The sequence below is a fragment of the Rhincodon typus genome, chromosome 31, assembly GCF_021869965.1.
Source record: "Rhincodon typus isolate 14 chromosome 31, sRhiTyp1.1, whole genome shotgun sequence".
NCBI lineage: Eukaryota > Metazoa > Chordata > Chondrichthyes > Orectolobiformes > Rhincodontidae > Rhincodon > Rhincodon typus.
In genome coordinates, this window is record NC_063362.1 from 22,581,292 (window position 1) to 22,595,964 (window position 14,673).

The 14,673-nt window shown below is 41.6% G+C and overlaps 1 protein-coding gene across 13 annotated transcripts in view; it reads left to right on the top strand.

Annotated features, from left to right (window-relative positions):
- The first annotated feature begins 354 nt into the window (after positions 1 to 354).
- Positions 355 to 14,673, top strand: part of foxj3 (forkhead box J3) — a 163,663-nt gene continuing 149,344 nt past the window's right edge. For 3 of the 13 annotated variants that reach the window (XM_048615191.1, XM_020515076.2, XM_048615195.1), the window contains exon 1: positions 361 to 760. The gene's annotated coding sequence lies outside the window, so the exon portion shown is untranslated. Of the gene's footprint in view, positions 761 to 794; positions 1,093 to 14,673 lie in introns of those variants that run through there. The other 10 variants (XM_020515074.2, XM_048615194.1, XM_048615193.1 and 7 more) reach the window with 7 other exon arrangements.

Genomic DNA, 14,673 nt, shown 5'->3' on the forward strand with positions numbered 1-14,673 from the left:
GTAATCTTACAGCAATAATCAAATATAGTGTATATGTAAATACTTGTATTTCATTGTGCATATCAGAATCGAAATCTGTCCCAAACTCATCACAGTTACTCAGTTCTTTCAAGGCTTGCTCACTTTGTCATGTAGCTGTAAAGCTGAGCAAATAGAGGAAATAATTAAGCATTGAAAGTAGGATATATAATAAATGAGTTATATCATGGGACTTGGTTACCTACTGAAATTACTGACTTTCTGTTGCGATTAAAACGATAAAGATGACAATTCGAGGGCAACAATCTCATTTTTTTTCCACGTCAAGTAGGCTAATGCTAACTTCATTTCACCTTCCCGTTGAAAAGATCGATTTCTGCCCTCCCACATCAGTTTGTGCTGAAGTAAGTCGTGAACCATGAGTTGGATGCCTTGCTGATTGACAGCCGTGTTCGCCCGCTCTTCTTTCCCCGCGGCGGAGGTGTCGCTGCGTGCCTGGTGTTGCGGTCGGTCCACCGGGCGGGCGCAGCGCTACACGCGGGGTTGGCGAGTCCCGGCGCTGGAAGTAGTTCCGGGTGTAGGCCGAGCCTGGTTCTGTGACGGACAGGGACTGGAAACGGGGACTGTGAGCGGGAGCGGCACGGTCGGCGGCCCTGGTACCCCACGACCAAACGGCGGCGGAGGGGGAGGAGGGCGGATAGAGAGGAGGAAAAACCGGGCCTCCACCTCCTCCCCAGAGCGACGCCCGGAGGCCAAGCGGCAGCGGTGGAGGAGGAGGAGGGTGAGTCTTGACAGAGGAGGGGGCTGAGCCCCGGGGAGTGGCGCCCAAACTCGAGGTTCTCTGCGAGGGGCTGGGAACCCCGCTGTAGGCTGGAGGAGCGGGAGAGCCTGTGTCGGAGCACTTCAACCCTGACCGTAACCAACCATCGATATCCGAGGGCCTAAAATAGACCCTGAGGCCCAGGTTTGGGGAATAGACCGCTCACCAGGCCTGGAATACAGGCGGCTTCCTGGGGCCTGGCGGCGAAGCGGGTCTGACAGGCCTGACGGGATCTGGCATTGGAAAAAGCCGGGAAAGGCTGAGGGGAAGTGATACTGGAGCGGCGGTCCAAGGTTGTTGTCTAATGATTAATATTGATCATTTTATTTTCAGTGTACTGATGAGAGGAAGGGGGAAATATCAGGGACATCTTGTTTGCTTAATTTTAGCACATGAAATGGTGGAATTTCAATGTAAAACATTTTTATGCCTGTTTTGTTCACAAATGTTGCATGTATGTGTGAGGTTTCATAGATATCTCCAAGCCTCCTGATTAATAATAATCCAGTACAGAGACTTAGATTTGATGACATAATGACGGGTGTGTGAAATACTCACTGTACCCTGGTGGATTATGAAACACCCAATTGTACCATCTGGATTTTGCCCTTTTCAACTTGGCATGTGTGGAGACGGTTTTAAATTGTGGGGTGAAGTACAGGTTTTGTCAGTCATGATGGCATCAGTGAGATCAATTTAAGATGAACTGGAATATTGTAGATTGTGAAATTGTTTGCATACTTTTCTATCTCTTATTCGACAAAACGAAACTTCACTCAGTTTCTGATGTGGATTGATTTTTCAATGCATAGCATGTCCTTAGCACAAATTGTCCAGTATTTATGGAATATAGATTTTGGCTGTCTGCTGTTTTAGACGTTGAAAAACACTCATCTTTGGATCTGTGGCACCTCCAAAACAGTAGTTTTACATAATTTTGTGTTGTGATTTTTTACATTGAGTTTGTGTGAACTTCTATATAGGACTAACTGAAAACATTTTGCCTCCAGTTATTCATTGCGATGGTGTATTGTATCTACTTCAGCTAAAGGTCTGAATAATGCCTTATTTTGCATACAATGGTAAAAATAGTACTATGCAATAATGTAGAATTATTCCTTGTCTTGATTTTTCTGTACGCTGGACTGTTGACTCTTATTGAGGTAACGAGCAGGTTGAATCAGCCTGCTCTGTTTTCAAGCCTGGTGGTCGCTGGTTGACTAAGACAGTCCGACTTGAGAACCATTGGCCTGCGAACCTTCAATTAGAATAGACAATTCTAAGGGAAATGAATTTAGAAATTCTGCTTCAATGGATGCACTTTATTTGCTTAGTTTTGCTTATTCTCCACTACTCTCCAATGTTTCCTCAAGGTGTTTGCTGCTACTGTGGTATAATTTTTATCGTCATTATTCAACTACTGTATGTCGCCCTGGCCGTAGTTGATGTCAACTTGTGCACACTTCCAGCAGAGGTCACCAGATAGTAATCTGGAGTGGGAACCCTGCCTAATTGGTTTTCATTGAGGCCTGTCGGAGTGCAGTAATTCCCCTCCACCTCAGATTAGGAAACTCAGTATAGCCTGAAAATCAAATTTAAGGTCATTGGGTTTGTCCTGTCCCGGCTATTGCTTTTACCTAATGGATCATTTGGAGAGCCTTAAGAGTAAAGTAATACATCAACGCCTTAAGTATATTCTCTTAAACATTTAAGTCGTAACTTCAGTTTAAGTACAAAGTTCTTTCACACTGATATTTTACTTGTAATATCTAGATAAATTGGAAGAACTGAAGAACAGAGAAATAAAGAATAAATAAAGAATCTCATAGTGAACATGACCACTTGTACATTTGAAATAATACCTAAATTACATATAGCCATAAAGTGTTCTTCCTCTGTGAAAATTTTTTACTTTTAGGATCCCAAAGTTAAAACACAGGCTGCTTTTTCTGAAATTTATGATCCTTTTCCAGCTCACTGTACCATATGGCTGCTTTGTGATTAAGTTGTAGGCCCTCTGATCTTTGTTCCATTAACTTTATGCAGCAAACAGTGAGACCCATCTGCCTCTATATTCCAAAATTTAGAGCCTCAACTCCTCCTGAAGGGGGGTTTCCACAACGATTTTGGGCCTTTCATTTTGCCATATGGACTGAGAATGTTTAACAGTACCTTTTTAATGAGTCAATTGGTCAGTGAATCCATTTGTGACAACACTGCATTCTCTATGCATCTCAGTTTGGAATTTTAAGGGTTTTTCTATCCTTTTGCACATACCCATTGAGTGTCACCATTGTTATCTGGTGGTTCTGTGGCCTTATGAATACATTATTGATACAAGGTTGACCTTCAATTTGAAGAGTATCTCAAACGCTGAAATAAATTAAACTGTTACCCTTTTGTTTTCTTCCTTTAAATTTGAGTTTCTATGTGAGCAGAACATATTTTTAAAAGCTTTATTCTATTCTTTCCTTTGTGAAGAGCTGTGGGTCATTTTGATTATATTGAAAATGTTGATCAGTGTGATGTCACCAAGTCTATGTATGATGTGATGAATGCACTGTTCTTGCAGGTAATTCCAGGAGTTTCAGGTTGCATCAATACATGTGGAAGTAATTGGAATAAAAAGTAGTTTGACAGCCTAGTTACCCTGGATCAGGGTAATTGCAATTTTTTTGTATTTTTAAAATAGTAAAATTTGTGTAATGTTCAAGATTTCTTCAGTGCAAAAGCTTTTGGTGTTGGATTCATAAGAATTATCTTTTCAGTTATGAGCTTGACACCTATGTTTGTGTCTCAGTAACTGTCTGGTCATCTGTCCCAGTATCTCATTGTTTGGCTCAATGTCAAATTTTCTTCTGTTTCATGTTGTGGCTTTTTTAGCATTTTTTTTCTCAGCTTTATGGTTTGTCTGTGGGATTTTAGTTTCTCAGTATGCTGTGGTGAATGGGTCTTAGACAGTGGCCTTTCTTCATTCAACCTTTCGCTGTGGCTGCCCCAAGTTTTGGTGCATCCTTCTGTATGTAGTCTTGGACTTTGGAATCAGTCTAAAGCACTCGGTCTTCAACAATTCTTGACGATGATAGACAAACATAATTTGGGGTGTAAAAGTGTCATTTGAGTTTCTGATAAGGGAAGACAGACTATTCATATATTAACCCAGTCTGATTTATGAGGCTCATATTCAAAGTTATGCTTTTCAGTAAGGATGCCTGACTAGTGAACATCTATACCTGAATATTTTCCTTTCTCTCTAGGCTGGAGCCACCAAATCCAATTGTAGTTAGTGCACTGGTCTTTGCTGAAGTGGCTTACCTAGAAACAAACTGGAGAATTGAATCTACATTCTGGTCTGTAGCTCAGCTATACATGGTCTTACTAACTGAGCTGCACCAGCAGAGTGCTCAGTGTGTAGTTTTAATAACATTGCAGGTTTTAATTGCTTGTTTGAATTAAAATGTGCATGAAATTGTCATTTTGTTGCTAAGGATGTTTCTTGGTGGGCAGTGCCCCTCCCATGTCAAACATTTGTGTGCTCGCAGGTTATTTTGATAATTCGTCCCTCTTGTGTTTAGTAACACTTGTCATGTGAATTGCTGCATTTGTGGTGATTTGTTTTTCATCTGTTTTGCATTCACTCTGAATTGAATATATGGCAGCTAAAATTTAGACATACTGCCAGGATTTAAGTTAAAAGAATTAAGTTGCACAAGCCAAGTGAAGAGGTTAAAAAAGGGAACCCTTTTTATTTAGTGTGAGTTGGACTGTAATGTGTTTTTTTTTGTGAACGCCTACATAATACTCTGCTGGAGCTGGGGAAGAAAGTATTAAATTTCACCTGTGTCAAGTTACATTTCTGTTCTTAAAGAAGTAACATCAAATCATGCAGAGGTTGTGACTGGATCTGAGACTCTAAGAGTGCTGGCTTGGAACTGAACTGATCTTTGGCGGACTGTAATCCTGTGTCTTTGTCAAGATTGCCCATGGTGATCCAGATGATGCTGCATTTCCAACTGGCTGGGCTCATTCCTGGATGCTGGAGCGATAGACCTGTCACTGGAGCCTATGATCTTCCCAATGCTGGTCCTGGTTAAATGTCTGCAATGCCCCTGTGAATGCAAATGCTAATAAGCCTTGGCTAACGTTAAACTGCATCTAATTCTCTGGGTTCACATGACTCAGTGGGCATTAAGAGTGCACACTTCATACCAGATCTAAAAAGGAAGCCTTATGTATATTTTTTTCAGGTATTTCAACTTGATGGATTTCGATGTTCCAAGCACTAAGCTGACAGAAAAGGATGAACTGTTGTTTGGAAGACTTCAGAAACAGATATGCCTATAATGCTTTTAAGTTGAAGGATGCATATTTGTGCATGCACTCAGATTCTTCTGTGGATTAAGATGTATTGACACATTGCCCTAAAGTTAAATGCTGCTTTTTTTTCAATCTTGCAGTCCTGCATTGTGCTTAAGTAACTTAATGCTGCCCATAGTTGAGTGATATATGACCTGTCGGGAACTATGTCTCCTAATTAATTTTTACAAAATCGTAGAACTGATGCGCTGGCACAAGTTGAGACCTAGATGGTAGGGTTAGAAATTATTCAATCTCATTTCCACCTGCTTTTCATGTGTCAGACAGGCTTCGGGCTGTGTTCTGAATCTGATCTCTCCGTTTGAAGTTAAGGCATGAGTCAAGAGTGTTATGGAATAGTCCCCACTTCCAGGACAAAGCCCACTTAGAGTCACAGAGATGTACAACACAGAAACAGACCTTTCAGTCCAACTCGTCCATGTCGACCAGATTTCCTATATTAATCTGGTTCTATTTGTCAGCATTTGGCCCATATCCCTCTTAAATCCTTTGTATTCATACCCATCCAGATGCCTTTTAAATGTTGTAATTGTACCAGCCTCCACCGCTTTGTCTGACAGCTCATTCCATACACGCACCACCCTCTGCGTGAAATAGTTTCCCCTTGGCTTCGTTTTAAATCTTGCCCCTCTCTCCTTAAACTTATGCCCTCTAGTTTTGGACTCCCCTACCCTGGCGAAAAGACATTGACTATTCACCCTATCCATGGCTGTCATGCTTTTGTAAACTTCTGTAAGGACACGCACACACGACTCTCCAACCCTGGCAACATCCGTCTAAATCTTTTCTGAACCTTTTAAGTTTCATGCCATATTTCTTAAAGACTGGAATTGAACAGTATTCCAAAAGTGGCCTAACTAATGTTGTATATAGCTGCAACATGACCTCCCAACTCTTGGCCTCAGTGCACTGACCAATGAAGGCAAGAATACCAAATGCCTTCCTCACAGCCGCAGAGAAGGTGCAATGAGAGAGATCAAGATTAGTATTTGAGAGGTCTGTTCAAAAGCCTGATAATAGATGTGCAGGACTTCAGAATTGAAGGAGTGCCATTTTGAAGTCTAGGAGCTCCAGGATGTTACGGAAGGCAGGACTGAGAGATAAGGCCATTGTGGGATTTGAAAACAAGGATGACAATTTTTAAATTAAGTGCATGGTTGGCTGAATGGAACTTTATTAGAATATGAACCGAACAGGTTCGAGTAAGATGAAGATTATAGAGGATTTATGATAGGACAAGAAGTGCAAGGGAACAGTCAAATTTGGGTATAACGAAGGTATAGATGAAGGATTCAGCACAAGTGAGGTGATATGAGGGATTATGTCGAGCAATGTGAGGAGTTGGAAATAGGCCATTTCAGTGAAGATACTTATTTAACTTTATCACTATTATTCTGTTTTTTTTTCCTTACAAAGCTCCCACCACTCTTTTTCTTGAGGTGTTGATCTCTGCAAGGTTTGTCGAGGAGTGCCAGTTCCTCTTGATAGCTAAGTCAAGTGGTCATTTTTGTGGATGAGCCCAGGCATGCAAAGATGATAGTGTTTTATCAATCTTTGAAAAGTCATCCATCCTTACATGACATTACCTGACGCATTACAGAAGTGGTGGAACTGGGGCATCACTATTTGATGGGGATCAGCAAGAGCCCTGGCTAATTTCCACCTTCTCCAAGAGCACCAGGGCCATGTGGCATCCCCAATGACCCTTAATTTGCCCGTCAGTTTAGTATTAACTGCGTCCTCTATAATTAAGTTGTGCTGCGATATTCCTCATGCATTAACCTATTGAGCATGGACAGAGCCTGGAAACTTCCTAAAATTGATATTTTTATTCCACTTTTACTTCTCCATTCTGCCCCGATCCCTCTGCCCCTGGTTCCATCATGTAAGTCAGTAACCCCCAGATAGATGGCTTGTCCACATCCCAACTATCACTCCAACCCGTGATGACTTTTGTTAACGAAGCTTAAATAGTAAAGGGGGCATTTGAAGGTGTGAACATGCAATACCTTGTGCCTGAGTATTTACAATACGGGGGTCCCTGATTTTATGAACATCTGACTTAGACAGATTCGTACTAATGAACGTGATCCCATTTGGGGAGGAGGTAATTTTAAATGTCCCCCACAAAAACGTTTCCTGTCTTTATTGACAGCTCTTTTATATTGTCCTGAATTATGTTCTGACTTGTGTCTGTGCCCAAGTCGATTTGTACACATGAACAGAATCCGTTCACAACCTGAGGACTACTGAGGCATTCTTAAATAAGCTTGAATAGGAGAGGGGTGGGGCCTTAAGTGGTGTTCTCAACAGATGCTGCATTGTAAACAATTATCTTTTATGTGTTTATATACATGATGTTATGGAAATGGTTATTCCAACAGAATAAGTACTAATCCTCATATTTCTAACTAGCAGTTGTCTCACAACTTTCTTGTCTGTTATAACGGTAGTTTGAGTTCGGATGATTTCAGTCCGTCTAAAATAGTGTTAGTTCCATCCACATATGTAAAACAATGATTCTCTGCCAAAATCTGTGTTTGGGCACATAACAAGAAGAGTATCTAAACTCTCTGTAGCTAAGTCTTTTGACCCTTGTCTCTGTAATATGAAGAAATGACAGTCTGGTATTGGATGGGTCAGCTATAGGTGCTGGGGGATAATATTCCAGCAAGAAGCTTTTATGGGAGAGGAATGAACGAAGAAGTCTCCCAGTGCACTTAGTCTAATCCTGCTATTAGTGGAATGAAAATGAGATTCCAAAGCGCATAAATTGATATGAATTGGAATAGGGTCCTGTATCTCTGTCTTTTACCTGAGCTTAGGAGGTACATAGGCAATATTCATTAAAATTATATGTGCATTTAATAGGGAGGCGATGGTCTAGTGGTATTATCGCTGGGCTGTTAATCCAAAGACCAAGTTAATGTTCTGGGTAACTGGGTTTGAAACCTGCCATGGCAAATGGTGGAAATATAATTCAATAACTTTTAAAAATCTGGAATTGAGAGTCTAATGATCACAAATCCTTTGCCGATTGTTGGAAAAACCCATCTGGTTCAGGAGTGTCCTTTTAAGGAAGAAAACTGTCACCCTCACCTGGTATGGAGTATGACTCTTAACTGCCCTCTCGGCAATTAGGGATGGGCAAAAAATGCTGCCCTAACCAGCGATGGCAACATTTCATGAATGAATTTTTAAAAAAAATTAAGCAGTTTACTTTGTATTAATTCCAAGCTTGCAGGGGTTCTTGTGTGGAAATGCAAATACAACCCTGCTATTGCCCATATGCTTGTGGTTTCCTTTTTAGATGCTTCTGTTTCATGTATTAATTTTTTTTTTGTTTTCACTGGACAGTTCATTCTGATGACTGTCATTGCATATAATTGATTCCTAAATTGCTGTACTTTATTGCCTATCACAATCAAGCCGTTTGAGTTTAAAGATTGGAACCTTTTTTCACAAGTTTGACTGGATATTTTGAGAAACTATGCCCAGGAATTTCTTCACTGAGGAAAGGAAGTGTAGATTAACAAATATCCACATTGTGGATTTATCCACATTGCTTTTGAAGTGACTGCTTTTGTGCAAATGTGTTTATTACCATCAGTTGTTCACAAAACAAATGTGTATATTTTCAAAGCATATGCATTCTAGCAATGTTGAATTCACTGCATTACTGCTGATGGAGATGTTAAATATTAAACTTTCTTTTTCCATTTTGTCCCCAGTTCCCCTAAAGGAGCTGATTAATTGTGGTGAAAATCCCACAAACACTGACAATTTTTTCAGTATTTTGGCCAAGTGGCCTGCTTCCATGATGAATATTAAAAATTATCATAAGAAGGATTGAGGCCAAACTTGTTAGTGTCTTGATCTGGGTATTTTTCAGCATTATCCTTCCTAAATGCAGGACTGTTGAGGAAAGAAAACTTGCATGTGTAAACCACCTTCCACAGTCTTGGGATGTCCAAATTGCTTAACAGCTAATGTACTAGCAGATATTTAACCCTGATAAATATGTGGTGGTGCATTTTTGGAAGAAGCAACAAGAGAAGGGAGTACTCAATAGCAGACTCTCGGAAGCTCCAAGGGATCTTGGGGTGCTTGTCTACTGATCCCTGAAAGCAGCAAATCATATTAATAAGATAATAAGTAGGCATATGGGACACTTGTGTTTGTTAGTCATTGCATAGATTATAAGAGCAGGGGGGTTATGTTGGAGCTGTACAAAGCTTTGGTTCGGCCACAACTGATGTAGTGTTAGCAGTTGTGGCTAGGACGGATGTGATTTGTACTGGAAGGGATGCAGAGAAGATTCACCAGAATGTTGCCTGGGTTGGAGCACTCTAATTAGGAAGAAGGGCTGTACAAGCTCGGGTTGTTTACTTTAGAGGAGAGAAGGCACAGGGTACCTGATTGAGATGTATAAGGCATGACAGGGTGCATAGAAAGCAGCTGTTCCCGTTGTTGAAAGGGGGGAGGCAAGCAGTTAAGATTAGATTTGAGGAAATATTTTTAACCCGGAGTGCAGTGAGGAAGTGGAACGCCCTGCCTCGGAGGGTAGTTGAGGTGGGATACGTCTCAACCTTTTTAAAAAGTACTTGGATGAATTCCTGAAGTGTCATGACACTTGAGACTATGGGTCAAGTGCACGAAAGTGCGACTAGTGAAGATTTTAGTGTAGCTTTGGGGGTTCAGACTGGATGGGCTGAAGGCTCTCTTCCATACTGTATGTTTCTAAGTGTTTTTAAATGTGGTCACTGTTGTAATGTAGGAATTGTGACACTCAGTTTGCTGTTTGTTGGAACTTGCCATGCTTAATGACCAGATAAATTGTTTTGTGATGTTGGATAAGGGATAAATGTTGTCCCAAGATTCTGAGAATAACTCTTCTGCTGGAATGTGCCATCTGATTGATTGATTTTTTTTTTTTTAAATTTAGGCTTAGCTTCAAGGAAAATGCAAGAATTTTTGTTTTGTTAAGCAGGTGTGTTGTCACTTTTTGGTTATTGCTTTTGTGAAGGTGGTAGTGAGTTATGTTGTTGAATTATTGCAGTCATGCACTGTAGGTGCATCTACAGCATGTTGGGAAGGGTGATTCCAGGTTTTTGACTACTGACAGTGAGGGAGCTGCAGCATAGTTCCAAATCAGGATGATATGCGGCTGGTTTGGGAACTTGAAAATAGTAGTATCCCATGGCTTCTGCTGCCTTTTGTCCTAGTTGATTTGAGGTCATTGGTTTTGGCTAAGAACATATCTAGGTCTGAAGCACAAGTCTTCAATTACGTATAAAAGGCAACATTTCAAACAATGCATCACTACCTCTACTGCTTTTGAATCTCAGCCTCTTTGTAGGTGAGTGGTTAAGGCAATGGATTAGAAATCCATTGGGTTTGCTCCCATGTAGGTTTGAATCCTGCCAACTATGGTCCGCAGTACTGTTGCTTTACTGTTTTGAAGAAGTAACGAAGAGGATTGGTGAGGGCAGAGTGGTGGACGTGATCTTTATGGACTTCAGTAAGGCATTCGACCAGGTTCTTGTGCTAGACTGGTTAGCAAGGTTAGATCACATGAAATACAGGGAGAACTAGCCATTCGGAATCAGAACTGGCTCGAAGGTAGAAGACAGGGTGGTAGTGGAGGGTTGCTTTTCAGACTCGAAGCCTGTGACCAGTGGTGTGCCACAAGGATCGGTGCTGGGTCCACTGCTTTTCAACTTTTATATAAATGATTTAGATGTGAACATAGGAGGTATGGTTAGTAAGCTTGCAGATGACACCAAAATTGGTGGTGTAGTGGATAGCATAGAAGGTTACTTTAGAGTACAACGGGATCTTGATCAGATGGGCCAATGGGCCGAGAAGTGGCAGACGGAGTTTAATTTGGATAAATGTGAGGTGCTGCGTTTTGGAAAGGCAAGTCAGGGCAGCGCTTATACACTTAATAGGAAGGTCCTGGGGAATGTTGTTAAACAAAGAGAATTTGAAGTGCAAGTTCATAGTTCCTTGAAAGTAGAGTCACAGGTAGACAGGATAGCAAAGGAGGTGTTTGGTTTGCTTGCCTTTCTTGGTCAGTGCATAGAGTATCTGAGTTGGGAGGTCATGTTACAGCTGTACAGCACATTAGTGAGGCCATTTTTGACATACTGTGTACAGTTCTGGTCTCCCTGCTATAGGAAGGATGTTGTGAAACTTGAAAGGGTTCAGAAAAGACCTGCAAGGATGTTATCAGGGTTGGAGGGTTTGATCTATACGAAGTGGCTGATTAGAGTGGGTCAGTCTTCCCTGCAGTGTCAGAGGCTGAGGGGTGACCTTGTAGAGGTTTATAAAATTGAGGGTAAATTGACAAGGTATTTTCCCCAGAGTGGAGGATTCCAAAACTAGAGGGTGTAGGTTTAAGGTGAGAGGGGAAAGATTTAAAAGGGACCTAAGGTGCAACTTTTTCACGCAGTGGCTGGTACATCGATGGAATGAAGTGCCAGAGGAAGTGGTGGAGGCTGGTCAAGTTATAACATTTAAAAGGCATCTGGATGGGTATATGAGTAGGAAGGGTTTCGAGGAAAATGGGCTGAATACTGGCAAATGGGACTAGGTTAATTTAGGATATCTGGTCAGCAATGACGAGTTGGACCAAAGGGCCTGTTTCTGCATTGTACATCTTTGACTTTTTTTCTTCTAAATATCTGGCTGATGTCTCTGATTTGGCCTGGGATTTGGCTCAGATCAACTAGCTCCTCCCAGAATGGGTACAAACCTTGCAGATTTCTGATGAAAACACTTTGTTACTGCACAGGACTGTATGTATGCCAAGTGAATCAGGGGAATGGATAACTACTTTAAATCTCTATTTGGGGCATTGTTTTAAGGTGGCTGAATAAGTAAAATTCCATTTCTGTGATCAATCTTAATGGTGTTTTGCAGATCTCCTTCAGCACGCTGACTCATAATGACTTTAAAATTTTGAGGTTTTCACTTCTCTGCCCTAAGGGATTTTTGGAGTTCATTTGTTTTATGAGTTAGTTAAACTGGGATCATAATGAATTAATTCTCAGAAACCCGCTACTTATCCAGGATGTTGCATTACCAGATAAAGTTGTGAACAGGATTAATTTCATTCTGTGAGCATTCCAAGAGGCAAGATGAGCAAGCAGTTGCTGGTGGACCCTCCGTAAGGGAGAAGGATCCTTATAGCAGGCAATAACATTGTGGCTCAATGAGCCGGTCCTCAACATACAAAATTTATGAAGGGAGCTGAGGATAGATTTCCCTCTTCTAGAAGGTGAAGACAAGTCTGCAACAGATTTATACCTGAAACAGGAGTAAAAGGTAGTGGTGTTAATGTTATGCCAGGAACCTCAAAGATCATGTCTTTTAAAATTGGTTAGGTCCATATCATAAGGGCCATTGTTATGGACCAGACCAAATCCCCTCAAATGTATCAAGGAGATAGTGTCTAGACTAACTTTTAACTTGCTTAAAACGAAGCATGAGGCAATGCATTGCAGATGTGATTCAGTTGGTCAAACTACTAGCCTTTATGCAAAACATACTTTATTCTTACACCCCAGTTAAAATACAAACAAAAAAGGTGGAACTTTAACTCTTGAAATACTGAACAAAATAATGTATTTAAGTACTACTCATCAACTATTCCAATGTAGCAGCATCCCATAAACACAGCATTGACAAAGGCAGATTTGGCAGAAGTTTTTCCTCACTTGCCATCTCCTCCAGTCTAGGAGAAGGAATGCCATCACGATGAATGGGGCAGCAGAGAGAGAGCTGTATTGAGTAGCTTTCTTTTTCTGAAGAAGGGTCTAGGCCCAAAACATCAGCTTTCCTGCTCCTCTGATGCTGCTTGGCCTGCTGTGTTCATCCAGCTCTACACCTTGTTATCTCAGATTCTCCAGCATCTGCAGCTCCAACTATCTCTGATATGCTTGAACAGGTTGATGTTAGGAAGGAGGATGTACTGGAAATTTTGAAAAACATGAGGATAGATAAGTTCCCTGGGCCAGACGGGATATACCCACGGTTACTACGGGAAGCAAGGGAAGAGATTGCTGCGCTTTTGGCAATGATCTTTGCGTCTTCACTGCCCACTGGAGTAGTACCAGATGATTGGAGGGTGGCAAATGTTATTCCGTTGTTTAAGAAAGGGAATAGGGATAATCCTGGGAATTACAGACCAGTCAGTCTGTCTTCTGTGGTGGGCAGTTATTGGAGAGGATTCTGAGAGATAGTATTTATGATGATTTGGAAATGCACGGTTTGATTAGAAATAGTCAGCATGGCTTTGTGAGGGGCATGTCCTGCCTCGCAAACCTTATTGAATTCTTTGAGGATGTGACAAAACACATTGTTGAAGGTAGAACAGTGGCTGTGGTGTATATGGATTTTAGCAAGGCATTTGATAAGGTTCCCCATGGTAGGCTCATTCAGAAAGTAAGGAGGCATGGGATTCAGGGAAATTTGGCTGTCCGGATACAGAATTGGCTGTCCAATAGAAGAGAGAGTGGGAATAGATGGAAAGTATTCAGCCTGGAGCTCGCTGACCAGTGGTGTTCCGCAGGGATCTGTTCGGGGACCCCTGCTCTTTGTGATCTTTTTATAAATGACTTGGATGAGGAAGTGGAAGGGTGGGTTAGTAAGTTTGCCAATGACATAAAGGTTGGTGGAGTTGTGGATAGTGTGGAGGGCTGTTGTAGATTTCACTGGGACATTGACAGCATGCAGAGCTGGGCAAAGAAGTGGCAGATGGAATTTAACCTGGAAAAGTGTGAAGTGATTCATTTTGGTCGAATTTGAATGTAGAATACAGGGTTAATGGCTGGATTCTTGGCATTGTGGAGGAACAGAGGGATCTTGGTGTCCACGTCCATAGATCCCTCAAAGTTGTGACCCATGTTGATAGGGTTGTTAAGAAGGAGTATGATTGTGTTGGCTTTCATCGACAGGGGAATTGAATCTAAGAGCTGTGAGGTTATGCTGCAGCTCTATAAAACCCTGGTTAGACCACACTTGGAATATTGTGTTCAGTTCTGGTCACCTCATTACAGGAAAGATGTGGAAGCTTTAGAGAGGGTGCAGAGGAGATTTACCAGGATGCTGCCTGGACTGGAGGGCAGGTCTTATGAGGAAAGGTTGAGGGAGCTAGGGCTTTTTTCATTGGAGCGAAGAAAGAACGATGAGAGGTGACTTGATAGAGATTTACAAGATGATGAGAGGCATGGATAGAGTGGATAGCCAGAGACTTTTTCCCAGGGTGGAAATGACTGTTACGAGGAGGCATAATTTTCAGGTGATTGGAGGAAGGTATAGGGGAGATGTCAGGGGTAGATTCTTTACACAGAGTGGTGGTTGTGTGGAATGTGCTGCTGGCTGAGTCAGATACATTAGGGACATTCAAGCGACTCTTGGATTGGCACATGGGTGATAGTAAACTGGAGGGTATGCAGGGTAGTTTGATCTTAGAGTAGGATAATAGGTTGGCA